The sequence below is a fragment of the Sinocyclocheilus rhinocerous genome, unplaced genomic scaffold (genome assembly GCF_001515625.1).
Source record: "Sinocyclocheilus rhinocerous isolate Xijiao unplaced genomic scaffold, SAMN03320098_v1.1 scaffold119, whole genome shotgun sequence".
Lineage (NCBI taxonomy): Eukaryota > Metazoa > Chordata > Actinopteri > Cypriniformes > Cyprinidae > Sinocyclocheilus > Sinocyclocheilus rhinocerous.
Window position 1 is genome coordinate 1347528 of NW_015654491.1, and position 12307 is coordinate 1359834.

The window sequence follows — 12307 nt, forward strand, 5'->3', positions numbered from 1 at the left end:
GAAGTGGGACACTCACATAGACTCCATTGTTAAAAAGGCCCAGCAGAGGTTGTACTTCCTTCGCCAGCTGAGGAAGTTCAACCTGTCACAGGAGCTGCTGAAACAGTTCTACTCCGCCATCATTGAATCCATCCTCTGCACTTCAATAACTCTCTGGTTCAGCTCAGCTACCAAATCGGACCTCAGAAGACTACAGAGGGTAGTCCGGACTGCTGAGCGAATCATTGATACAACCCTCCCTTCTCTCCAAGAACTGTACTCATCCAGAGTGAGCAAAAGGGCTGGCAAAATCACTCTGGACCCCTCACATCCAGCACACTCCCTCTTTGAACTGTTGCCATCTGGTCGACGCTACAGAGCACTGAGCACCAGAACGACCAGACACAGGAACAGTTTCTTCCCTCAGGCAATCCATCTCATGAACACTCAACAATAACTGTGGAACACACACTATTTATACACTCATACACTTATTTATCTAACACACATACTCAGTCTACATTTCAATTTGCACATAATATACCTGTACATACAACTGTCTATTGTTATATACCTGCACATACAATTGTCGATTTATATATTTTTATTCCTTATTTACTTGTTCTATTTTTTATTATCTGTGTTTTTTGTTCTGTCACTGTCATTCTGTTACACTGTGGAAGCTTCTGTCACGAAAACAAATTCCTCGTATGTGTAAACATACCTGGCAATAAAATCTCTTAATCTTCAGCAGAAAACTGAATTGCGCTGACTCTCATGAGAAGTGAATCCAGCTGACGCTTTGCTGATGCTCTCCATGTTCCGTGTGATTGGCTGTTTGCTGCACGTGTCACACTTTCAGGTTCACGTTGTTTCTTGTGTCTATGTTGTCTTGTCAGCACATGGCCTAGTTGATTGTTTTTCTCAGCCATGTGCTTCTTTAGCCCCTCCTCCTGGTTTCCTCATTACCACACCCTCTTGTTAGCCCTCATTGAGTCCTTGTTAGTGTAATTGCTCTCACCTGTTCCTCGTGTGTTTTCCTCCCTATTTATAGTGCCCCTTGCCCTATTGCCTTTGCTGGTTCGTGGTCATTCTTTCCCTCACTGTGTTTGTCTGTGGATGTTGCTGATTATGTGTTCCTGTCTCCCTCCCTGTCTGTTTGATCTTGTTCTCTAGTCTTGCCCTAGTCTTGTCTCTTGTAATTCTATGTTCTTGTCTTGCTCCTTGTTTTTGGATGTGGTCTGTTTTTGTCTTTTTGCTTTTATTTTAGTATTCATTTAGTTCTCTTAGTCCTGATCTTTTGTTTTCATTTTTTGGTTGATTATTTTAGTTATTTGTGTTGGTTAATTCAATAATAATTTACCTTTTTATTAGTCCTTTTGTTTGTTCTCTTGCCTGTCTTGGAGTAATTTGTTCCTGTGGCGCTATGTTTTGTCTTGTTGTGGTGTTAGAGTTCCTGTCCTGACCTGTTCCTGTCCACTGGTTCCCTTGCCTGGTGTCTGGGGTGCTTCAGAGTTTATGGTCAATAAGTATCTGAGCTCTGCTCTCTGGTGCCTTGCTCTGGTCTCTCCACCGGCCTGGTCTGGCCGCGTCCTCTGCTGCTATAGCATTCTGCCAGTTGATGTCTGAGGCTGTTCCAGTGGCCTTCCCTAGCTATCTCTGTTTATTGTGTTCCTGTTGTGGTATCACCTGTGCACCTCACTACCCTTTTGTATTGATCTGTTTTGTCAATAAACCCTTGTTACTCGCACTGCAATTGGGTCCTCCTTCCAGATCCCTGACATAAAGCGCATTCTGATTCTGATGTAACGGAGGCCAGCAAGTAGGTGCTGTGCAGGTAAACCTCACTCCCCTGATCTCAAGAGACGCACTAGCGACTGACGCTAGTGGCTGCAGTCTTTTGCCTCCTTGTTAGTGCGTCCGCCTCCCATGCCGGAGGCCCACTCGGAGCGAGAATGAGGTGTGGCGGTGAGGACCCGGGGGAGAGGGGTTACAGACACGATGCATTTAGGTCACAGCATGTCCACATACTCATGCACGCACAGAACAATTAAAGTAGCAGAGCATGTGCATTTGTACTGTGACGCACGTGCTTCAGCAACCAACCACTATGTGTGAGCAACAGATCACTCTCTGTCTCTCATTCTCAATCTGTTTTGCACCCATCTCTCGATCGCTCTGTTTGCAAAGTAAGCATTATGTCTTCTGGCATGGTGGCCATATTGCAGTTGAGTGCTGCTGGTTTAGTTTGGCACATTTAGAAATTATGACAATGATACATCGGGACAAGGAACCGGCAAACTGAATTGCATGAGCTGGGGGTGGAGTGGACAGGTGAAAGGAGGAGGGGAGGAGAAAGAAAGAAAAGTGGGGAGAAACAGTGATAGGAAGGGAGAGGTGTAGAACACTGCCCAGATTCAGATCAGTGTTTTGGAAGTGCTCGAAAGTGATGACTCACTTTTCAACAGAACTTTCTGACTTCTGATATCTGCTTTAGCATTAGCCAAACCCAAACATATTTATCTTTGACGAGAATATTCGCCGTTCACCTTATTGTGAAAAAGAAATGCATTGTTTTCAATGTGAAATCCACACATTTTGACAATGAAATACAAAGATCAAGTGGTGAACACCAGCACACAGCAGCACCAGGGCCAACAGTTCATGTGTAGATTGTTATATTCAGACCTTTGTCTTTTCAGTATTGAATTTTGAAATGTCTTGTATTCCCGACCATGAACTCTTGATTAATTCATTTTAGAAGAAATAGCAGTTTACTTTTTTATGAGGCTCAAATGTCATGCAGTGTGTGTATGTGCAAATAAGTGCTGAAATTAACTTTTACATGTTTCTATTATTATTATTATTATTATTGTATTCCATTGCAATATTTCCCCCCGGAAATTATAAAATTTTTCTAATCATAAAAAAAAAAACAGTTAAAAAATATTTTTAGGAAATCTAAAAAATGTTTTCTGTAATTAAAATAAAGCAATAATAATAATAATAATAATAATAATAATAAAATATAAGTTGAAAATGTAAACTTAGAAAACTAAAAATTATAACGAAAAGTATACATTTTGTCTTGGTAACTAACTGAAATGTTTAAGTACTAAAATTACTATATTTAAAACTGAATAAAAATCAAAATTATACTGAAATATTAAAAAAGTCATAAAACTGTCATATAACTAAATAAAACTAAATATAAATTAAAACTGAAAATATACAAATTAAATCTAATTTAAAATATGAATAAATACTATAACAGTATACAAATATTACCGAAATAACATAGCACATTTTACGTCAAATATTTTGGTCAGCTGATTAAAATTAACTGAATCTGAACAATGAGAATAATTACACAATCCTAGAATAGAATTGAATAAATATATCAGATTTTCCAAATGCAATACAGAGAAATTCGTTATGGGGCACATTTTGAATTTCAATGACATTTTGTGTAAATTACAGATGGTGTGCAGTGCAGTGATGGATGGACCTTGTGATGGTCTGGCTGATGGCGTGGCAGAGTCAGGGGCGGTATTTTCTAACAGCAACCAGCACAACCAGCAACGTCTGTCCATCACAACAGCTCTGAAGTGGATCACAGAGCATCTCAGTCCAATGCTGCAAGGCTTCAACCCCACTGACCAAACCAATATGGACAAACTACTCAGGTGATTACACATACAATACAAAATACACAAGCATCACTCAAAGAACATGAAGGTTGTTATGATAACTAAGCTTTAATACACACATGCACGACTGAGGTTGTGTGTCTTTTGCCTGCAGTGATTTCTTCATGGCTCGTTACCTGGAGTACAAGGACAGCCTTAACAGAGAGGAGGAGGAGGAGCTGAGGAATGAATCAGTGTCTGAGGCTCCTACACCTGCCCCTGCCAAAGACAAGAAAGGAGGTGATAAAGGTAAAGGAGCTTAATGTTTTGCCATTTTTAAAGAGTATTTAGCTGTATTTCACAGTAAAACATCACTGATGTTACATATAGTTTGAGCTCACACAATAAATATATCAGAATAGAAGAGGGATCAGAGTCAGGTTAAGTGAGGTTGCCACAAGAGGAAAAAAGCTCATCCTAGTACAGCAAGTAAAAAACCCTGTGGGATTCAAAGACAGGATGGTTGACAGGATTGCAGCCAATCTTCTGCACTCTGCTGTCATCTCACTGATCTGAGACCTGTTGTAAAAAGCAGTCTGAAAGATTCCACACTTCTCTGTTATCATAGAAATCCTACTGGGAGCTACTCTCAGATACATTAGCAGCTTGTACTGAGTCACATGTGTTTCATTCTGTGTGACGGTGACTCTGTTTTAACCTTTTCATTGAATCCAACCTTTCTTGAAATCTTAGAAAAATCAAAGATATACAGATTTAGAGGTGCCCCAGGTAACCTTTTCTACTTTAAAAAAACGTTTACCCCTAAATAAATGAATAGTACTTTTGAAAAAGATGTTTAATATGATGGCCTTCAGTTATATCAGTGGCCTAGAAAAAGCTGTTTTATTCTGCATGGAGTGGGTCTTCTCTCATGGTGGCCGCCATGTCGACATCGCACACTCAGATAAATGCTTCTCGCTTAATCTCTGCAACCCCACCATTATTGGACATTTTTGCTAGAGAAATAATCAGGAACTAAAAACTTTGATGCTTCAGCTCTCCTTTAAGATTCAGATGACATAAGATAATATAGTGCACTTTAAACTGCAGATCCTTCATTTTGACCTCTCCATCCCCTGCACTTTCTTCTGCCGTCACTCTTTTTGTATTCAAGTAAAAAAGGAAACAACACAGAGAAGCCCCTCCCTCCTGCAGAGACCCCAGTGCCAAGGCTGCCAGGGGCTACAGCAGTGGGTGTGGATTCTTTGGCTGTGGCAAGAACTGCTGCCAGACTTCTAGGAGAACCCTTATACCGACATATCACATCAGTCAGTGTCCCGCAGGTACTACACCGTTCAAAAGTTGGGGGTTGGTAAGATTTTATGCTCACAAAGGCTGCATTTATTTAATCAAGAATACAGTAAAAACAGTAATGTTGTGAAATATTATTACAATATAAAATAACTGGTTTAGTATATTAATTTTAATATATTTTAAAATGTAATTTATTATTGTGATGGCAAAGCCAAATTATTCCAGTCTTGATCCTTCCAATTCACTCTGATATGCTTATTTAGTGCTCAAGAAACATTTATTGTTATTATTATTATTATCATCAATGTTGACAGTTGTGCTCCTTAATATTTTTGTGTAAACATACATTCATATTTTTTTCAGAATTCTTTGATTAATAGAAAATTAACAACATTAAAAATTTCTAATTTTTTGATCAATTGAATGTGTCCTTGTTAAATTAAAGTATTGAAGGAATAGTTCATCCAAAAATGCAAATTTGCTGAAAATTTACCATCCAAGATGTAGATGAGTTTGTTTCCTCATTGGAACAGATTTGGAGAAATGTAGCTTTACATCACTTGCTCACCAATGGTGAATGGGTGCCATCAGAATGAGAGTCCAAACAGCTGATGAAAAAATATCACAATAATCCACAAGACTCCAGTCCATCAATTAATATCTTGTAATGTGAAAAGCCACGTGAACATATTCAAGTTCTTACAAACACACAGCTTTTTACTTAACAAGAGTGGATTACTTGTGGATTACCATTCACTGCAGAGGATCCATTTGTGAGCAAGTGATGTAATGATAAATTTATCCAAATCAGTTTCAATGATGAAACAAACTCATCTACATCTTGGATGGCCTGAGGGTTTGTAAATTTTCAGCAAATTTGCATTTTGGGGTGAACTATACCTTTAGTTTCTTTAAAAAAAACAAATCACATCAAATCAAAAAAATATTACTTTAGGTAGCACGGACTGTATTAGGGGTCGACCGATTATCGGCCTGGCCGATATTTTATGATTATCGGTATCGGTCATTTTCCAAACCGATTCGCCGATAAAATAATTTAATTTTGAAACGCGCTATTTGGCTCTGATGCAGCCTGTCAGAACTCACCACTCTGTGGCCTAAAGCAGTCTCCGCCCACCGCTCATCTGATTTGTTGGGAGTCATGAGTCCGACCAATCAATGCGGAATTCACTCTCACTCCGAAAGCGCTTGCTAACTGCAGCTGCTTCAGTGATCACGCGTCAGTTGTCTCTCAAAGGTAAGGCAGCAGCAGACGTTGCTTAATTTGCAATAAATCACAATCCACTAATGTTACACTGAAGTTGCAAAACACCTCAATATTATCTATGATTTCCGCGATGCAGAAAACGCGAACAAAATCGCGGAATCCAGTCATATAAATGGAATTCACCGTATGACGCGGAATGTCACGGAATTTGTCAAAGTTTGGATGAATTAATCAAAAGTAGGTCAGTACACTTAAAGAGAGTCGCAATATGGACTAGTATCTGTAAATATTAAGCCGCAAAAATACGATTTAAATATGAATCCAGCATGTTCTGCGTGTCTCTGTGTATGTAAATGGCACAGACGCGCGGATTTGTTTTCTACACACACAAAAAGTGTTTGACGCTAAAAATTTTCAGTCAAAAGATTTTTTTTTTTGCTTTAACCCCTGACTACTACAACAATTATTACAACTTTTGTTTAAAAGAATAATCACACAATACGCTATTTCTTCCATGTTTTAATTTTAATGGTAGACCCTTTGTTTGCCAAAAAATAAAGAGTTTAACTCGGTATCGGCATCGGCCTTGAAAAACACATATCGGTCGACCCCTAGACTGTATTATTGCTTTAGTTAGACAACTTTTAAAGTGTAAGTGTAAATACACAGACACACGTCATGCATGTTAATCATCAAGGTGATGTGTGTGCTTGAAGAATTGCATTACGGGAGAAGACGTGTTCTGATGAACTTATTATACAGAACTATACTAATAAATAACACTATACTGATGTAAAACTCCTTTTTTATCCTCTTCCTCATTTCCTGTGAACTGCTTTAGGCTCAGAATAAGACGCACCTGCCAGCGCCTATGATTACAATACTGAGCTGTGGAAAGAACTCTGCGGGCAAACTCAACCTGCTGGAGGAGGTCATCCTCATGCCCAGCTCATCGCAAAGAGTCAGAGAAGTATGCATGTGCTTAAGGATCCCACCTTTTTACACTTAAACAAAAACAAACACTCTTTTAGTAAAGTAGGCTGTGTTCAGCACAGAAGTGTTAATGCTATGCTGACTGCTCTCACTCCAGTGTCCAGACTACTTATCTTTAGTGTGACTGATGTAAAACTCCCTTTTTATCCTCTTCCTCATTTCCTGTGAACTGCTTTAGGCTCAGAATAAGACGCACCTGCTAGCGCCTATGATTACAATACTGAGCTGTGGAAAGAACTCTGCGGGCAAACTCAACCTGCTGGAGGAGGTCATCCTCATGCCCAGCTCATCGCAAAGAGTCAGAGAAGTATGCATGTGCTTAAGGATCCCACCTTTTTACACTTAAACAAAAACAAACACTCTTTTAGTAAAGTAGGCTGTGTTCAGCACAGAAGTGTTAATGCTATGCTGACTGCTCTCACTCCAGTGTCCAGACTACTTATCTTTAGTGTGTGTGTGTGTGTGTGTTGGCCTTGCAGGTCATTGGCATGGGCCTTGAGCTGCAGTGTGAAATGAGGAGAGTTTTGAATGGATCTGCGTATAAAGCTGGGGTAAGTATGCTCTCATAGGGTTTGACTCTTTGACAAAGGGACATAATGTTCTATGCTCCGGCTCACACAAAAGCATCAAGCAGCACACAAATTACGTGTGGATTTAAAAAAATGTAATGCTTTGTTGGGGTAATTATCCGCACATCATCATCTGAATGAAATAAACAGGCCTCAATCACATGCAGGGCTTATGAATGACGATTGAACCACTTAACAGCATGTCACACAATAAATATATATTTATGTTTAGATGGGAGGCTATTACTGGTGCACTGTGCATTGTGGGCACCTCAGAGCACTAATGTTATAGCCTTGATAAAGACCTTCATAACATTATAAGGTAGGGGTGCTGGATTCGGTTTAGTTCTAACATACCCTGGTTTTCGGTTGAGCTTGTTCAGGTGAGTTTGATTTACAAGTGGAACTAAAGCTACCACCAGGAATGGCTTCTGTAAGGATACATAATGGATTATCAATGGGATATCATTTCCCAGTTAACACTCAATCGTACAATTTTATGGTATAACCTCCTTGGACCCAGCAATTTATGTCACCTGCTTTTCGTCAACTTAAAAAAAAACATGCATGCCGCAGCTACACTTGTTAAAGAGGACAACCTGGGCTTTTCAGAGATCTGTGGGAACCTCAGAGCACTAATGTTATAGCCTTGATAAAGACCTTCATAACATTATAAGGTAGGGGTGCTGGATTCGGTTTAGTTCTAACATACCCTGGTTTTCGGTTGAGCTTGTTCAGGTGAGTTTGATTTACAAGTGGAACTAAAGCTACCACCAGGAATGGCTTCTGTAAGGATACATAATGGATTATCAATGGGATATCATTTCCCAGTTAACACTCAATCGTACAATTTTATGGTATAACCTCCTTGGACCCAGCAATTTATGTCACCTGCTTTTCGTCAACTTAAAAAAAAAAACATGCATGCCGCAGCTACACTTGTTAAAGAGGACAACCTGGGCTTTTCAGAGATCAAATGTCTAGTGGTTTGGCCATGATTACTGCCCCTCTTTGGTTTTTAAAAATGTCTGACATCAAGAAGATTTTATGGAAAGAAGAAAAGAAAATGTATTATTTTTGCAGTTATCATTACATGTTAACGTGCGAATTAGATACATTACATAAGGTTGAGAACACCCATTTTTGCCAATGTTTACACAAACTGTGAAATAAATCCAAAAGTAAATATTACCTTTCAAAAGTTTGGGGTCTGTAAAATGAATACTTTTATTCAGCAAGGATGCATTAAACTGATCAAAAGTGACAGTAAAGACATTTATAATGTTAGAAAAGGTTTCAATTTCAAATGAACTTTTTAAACTTTTTATTCATTAAATAATCCTGGAAAAAAGTATCTAAAAGTAGCACAACTGTTCTCAACATTAATAATAAGAAATGTTTCTTTTAAAAAAGTCATTCCTGAATGAAATAGGCCTCAATACAGGTTTGTCTGACTTGATTGTATGACATCAAAATTCATAATTATAATTCACATCAAAATATATTGAGAAATATGTAAACTGGCTTGAGTGCCTTATAGATTGATTGTATCTTTGAAAAAAAAAACAAGAACATTAAAAAAAGATAAACATGTTTTAAAATAAATAAATAAATACATACATAAATCCCACAATTCTTTATGTATTTTAACATCTGTGTAACAGCTGCTGAAAATGCAGCTACAACTTAACAGTAATAAATTCTATATTTAAATGTATGTATGTATATATATATATATATATATATAAAAACAGTCATTTCGAATTGTAATATTTCACAATATGGCTGCATTTACTGTATTTATTTTTTATCAGATAAACACAGCTTTTTTGAGCATAATAGGCTTCTTTCAGAAACAGTAAACATGTAAAAACAAATCCTATTAACCACAATCTATTGAACAGTAATGTATGTAAAGTAATAATTCTGTGATAGCTTTAATAACAATTAAGATAATAGTCCCAAGCTAGTATACTGTCTGAAACTTTTCAGAACCATTTCCATTTTGCCACATGTTGCCAATAATTCATTATGATATATGATATTCCTCTATCACTAACCTAGTCTTTCTCAGCCTATAGGTGTAACAGATGAGGGAGCCCACCAGGTTACAGGTGGGGTTTGAACGTCCTGAACAGGCTCTTGATCTGGTCACAGAGGCATGTGCTAACCTGGCATTGCCTTTGGGTTCAGACCTTGCGCTTGGCTATAAACTGTGCAGCACGCGACCTGATGGACTATGTGAGTGATGAGAAGACAGAACGGAGAAATTATTACTTTCACGTTCACAAAAAAAAGTACTGCAAATGTTTAAAATAAAAGTCTAAATAATATACAGTAACCTATATTGTTGATGTAAACAGAAATATACAGTTTTTCTTGCTGTCTTCTAGTCACGTGGGAAGTATGAGGTAATGTCCGGCTGTCACAAATCCCCAGATGAATTCGTGGACATATACGAGGGTCTGATTAACAAATATCCTGCTATCACATCCCTCATTGATCCTTTCAGGAAAGAGGTGAGATTAAATGTGATATTAAACTCCTTAGTGTACGAAGTGTCATGCAGCTGATCTGGTTGAACTGACAGCGTGTCTCTGAGTTAAGGATGTAGATCAGTGGGAGAGGCTGGCTTCAGTAATTGGTCAGTCATGCTGCCTGATTGCAGATGCTGCATCCAATCTCTGTCCTCGCTGGAGTGAAGCGAAACCCCTCCCACCTGGGGTCACCAGGGTCATTATTAGGCACCATAGCAGACAAAGCATAGCAGAGCGGAAAGGTAGGCTCCAAACATGAGCAAACAGGATGAAAGAGTACTTTACTCAAATCTAAGTGCTCACTGTGTGTTCTGGCATTGTCGCTTTGACAATAATTTGCATAACATCCAAGTCTAAATATATTGACTGTAATAAGTATGTAACTCTTACCTATGCACACTCAGATGCAGAGACAATGCTGGCTGCAGGCAGTGGCGATACATCAACTATTGACCTGGTGGGTTGATAACAATTCAGTTTTTTTTTTTAGGGAATTCATTTCTCAGTGGTATGTGTGCATGTAGTCTCTGATGAAGTCTTTTAATAAAAATACAAAAATAAATAGTGAAATCAGATTCATTTAGTTCCTGAATATGTGCCAATGAACATACCAGTCAAACAACTGATGCAGCTCATGAAATTACATTTTTATCATACTGTAGATTAAATGTGTTGCTGAACACAAACCAAATGTATGACAAGAGTCCAAAGAACTGAGACCGACAATTTTTCTAATTTAGTAGAAATTTTTTAATTAAAAACTATATTATCATAGGATAATTTGCACAAAAAGTAAAAAAAAAAATTAACATGAATGTTAGAATTTAGCTGATTTGATTAGTATAATGAATACTAATGGAAAATCTTAAATAATTATTGGTTTGATTTGTTTGACATTTTTCAAAATCCAAAAACTTTTCAGGTTTAATTAGATTTTTAGTCACAGTCTATTTCTTCTGGACCTGACCATATGTGTGTTTAAAGGCTGTAGGGTCAGGTGTGTCCTTTCTCAAACTGGGCGGGTTGAGAGGACGAGAGCGAATGGACAAATACAATCGTCTGATGGCGATAGAAGAGGAACTGGAGCATGAGGGGATCCTGGGTACGGTTCTGTCTTTCACACATTCTCACACTTACATAATGGCAAGTACTATAAGTAGCATCTATATTCAGAAAACAATGTATAGTACCTTTGTGTCTTTCAGGTGCTAGAGAAAAAAAACAGCCTCTGTTAGCTCTTTCCATACATTTAACTCCGGAAGCGGCTGTGACTCTGTGACCATCTCTACTTGATGTGACTTCATCTCCTGTCTGTCTGTCTGACATTATAACAGTAAGGTTTGTCTGACCTGACTGCATGGCACCAAAATATATTTTTTAGTGCAAGATTGTAAACATGCAACATGTAAACTGTCTCATCACATGCACCATATTCCTGTGTTATATACTTTAGTGCTTATAGATGGTTTATACATTAAAAAAACATTAAATAAACATAACCATGTTTTTTTTTATATAAAGCCCACCCACAATTTAATACATTTTAATATTTTTCACAGTAGTCACAGTGAACATTTCCAAATAGACTTGCCCACCATATAATTATTTTGTGTGATTGTCCACAAAATTAATTGTGTGTGTGTGTGAAATATTACACTTCAGATTTAAATACATAATTTATTAATTTAATTACATATTTAAGTATATAAATATTTTTAGTATTATTGTTTCAATTGTAAAATTCATCTGGGATTTCAGAAAACTGAGACAATGAACTCCGTCCCCCTTTTTTCTCCCCCACACACAGACAGGTTCTCTATATACAGACAACAGATACTGACACACACACACACACACAGAGTGACTGAATGGGGCCAATTACCCAGCCTGTTCAAAAGGGCAGCAGTGTCCGCTTCATACAAGTGTTTGTGTCTGTTTATGTGTTTGTGTGAAAGTGTGAATGGACTGTTTTGTGTTAACAAGTGAGAGAAAACACAAACCCACAGCTGTGCTGCAAAACTACAGACCACAAGAATGTGACACGTTCAGCTCCTAATC

At 37.9% G+C, this 12307-nt stretch overlaps 1 pseudogene; it reads left to right on the plus strand.

Moving 5' to 3' along the window:
* Positions 1–3422: 3422 nt before the first annotated feature.
* LOC107717110 (enolase 4-like) lies at positions 3423–11872 on the plus strand (annotated as a pseudogene).
* The last annotated feature ends 435 nt before the right edge of the window (positions 11873–12307 follow it).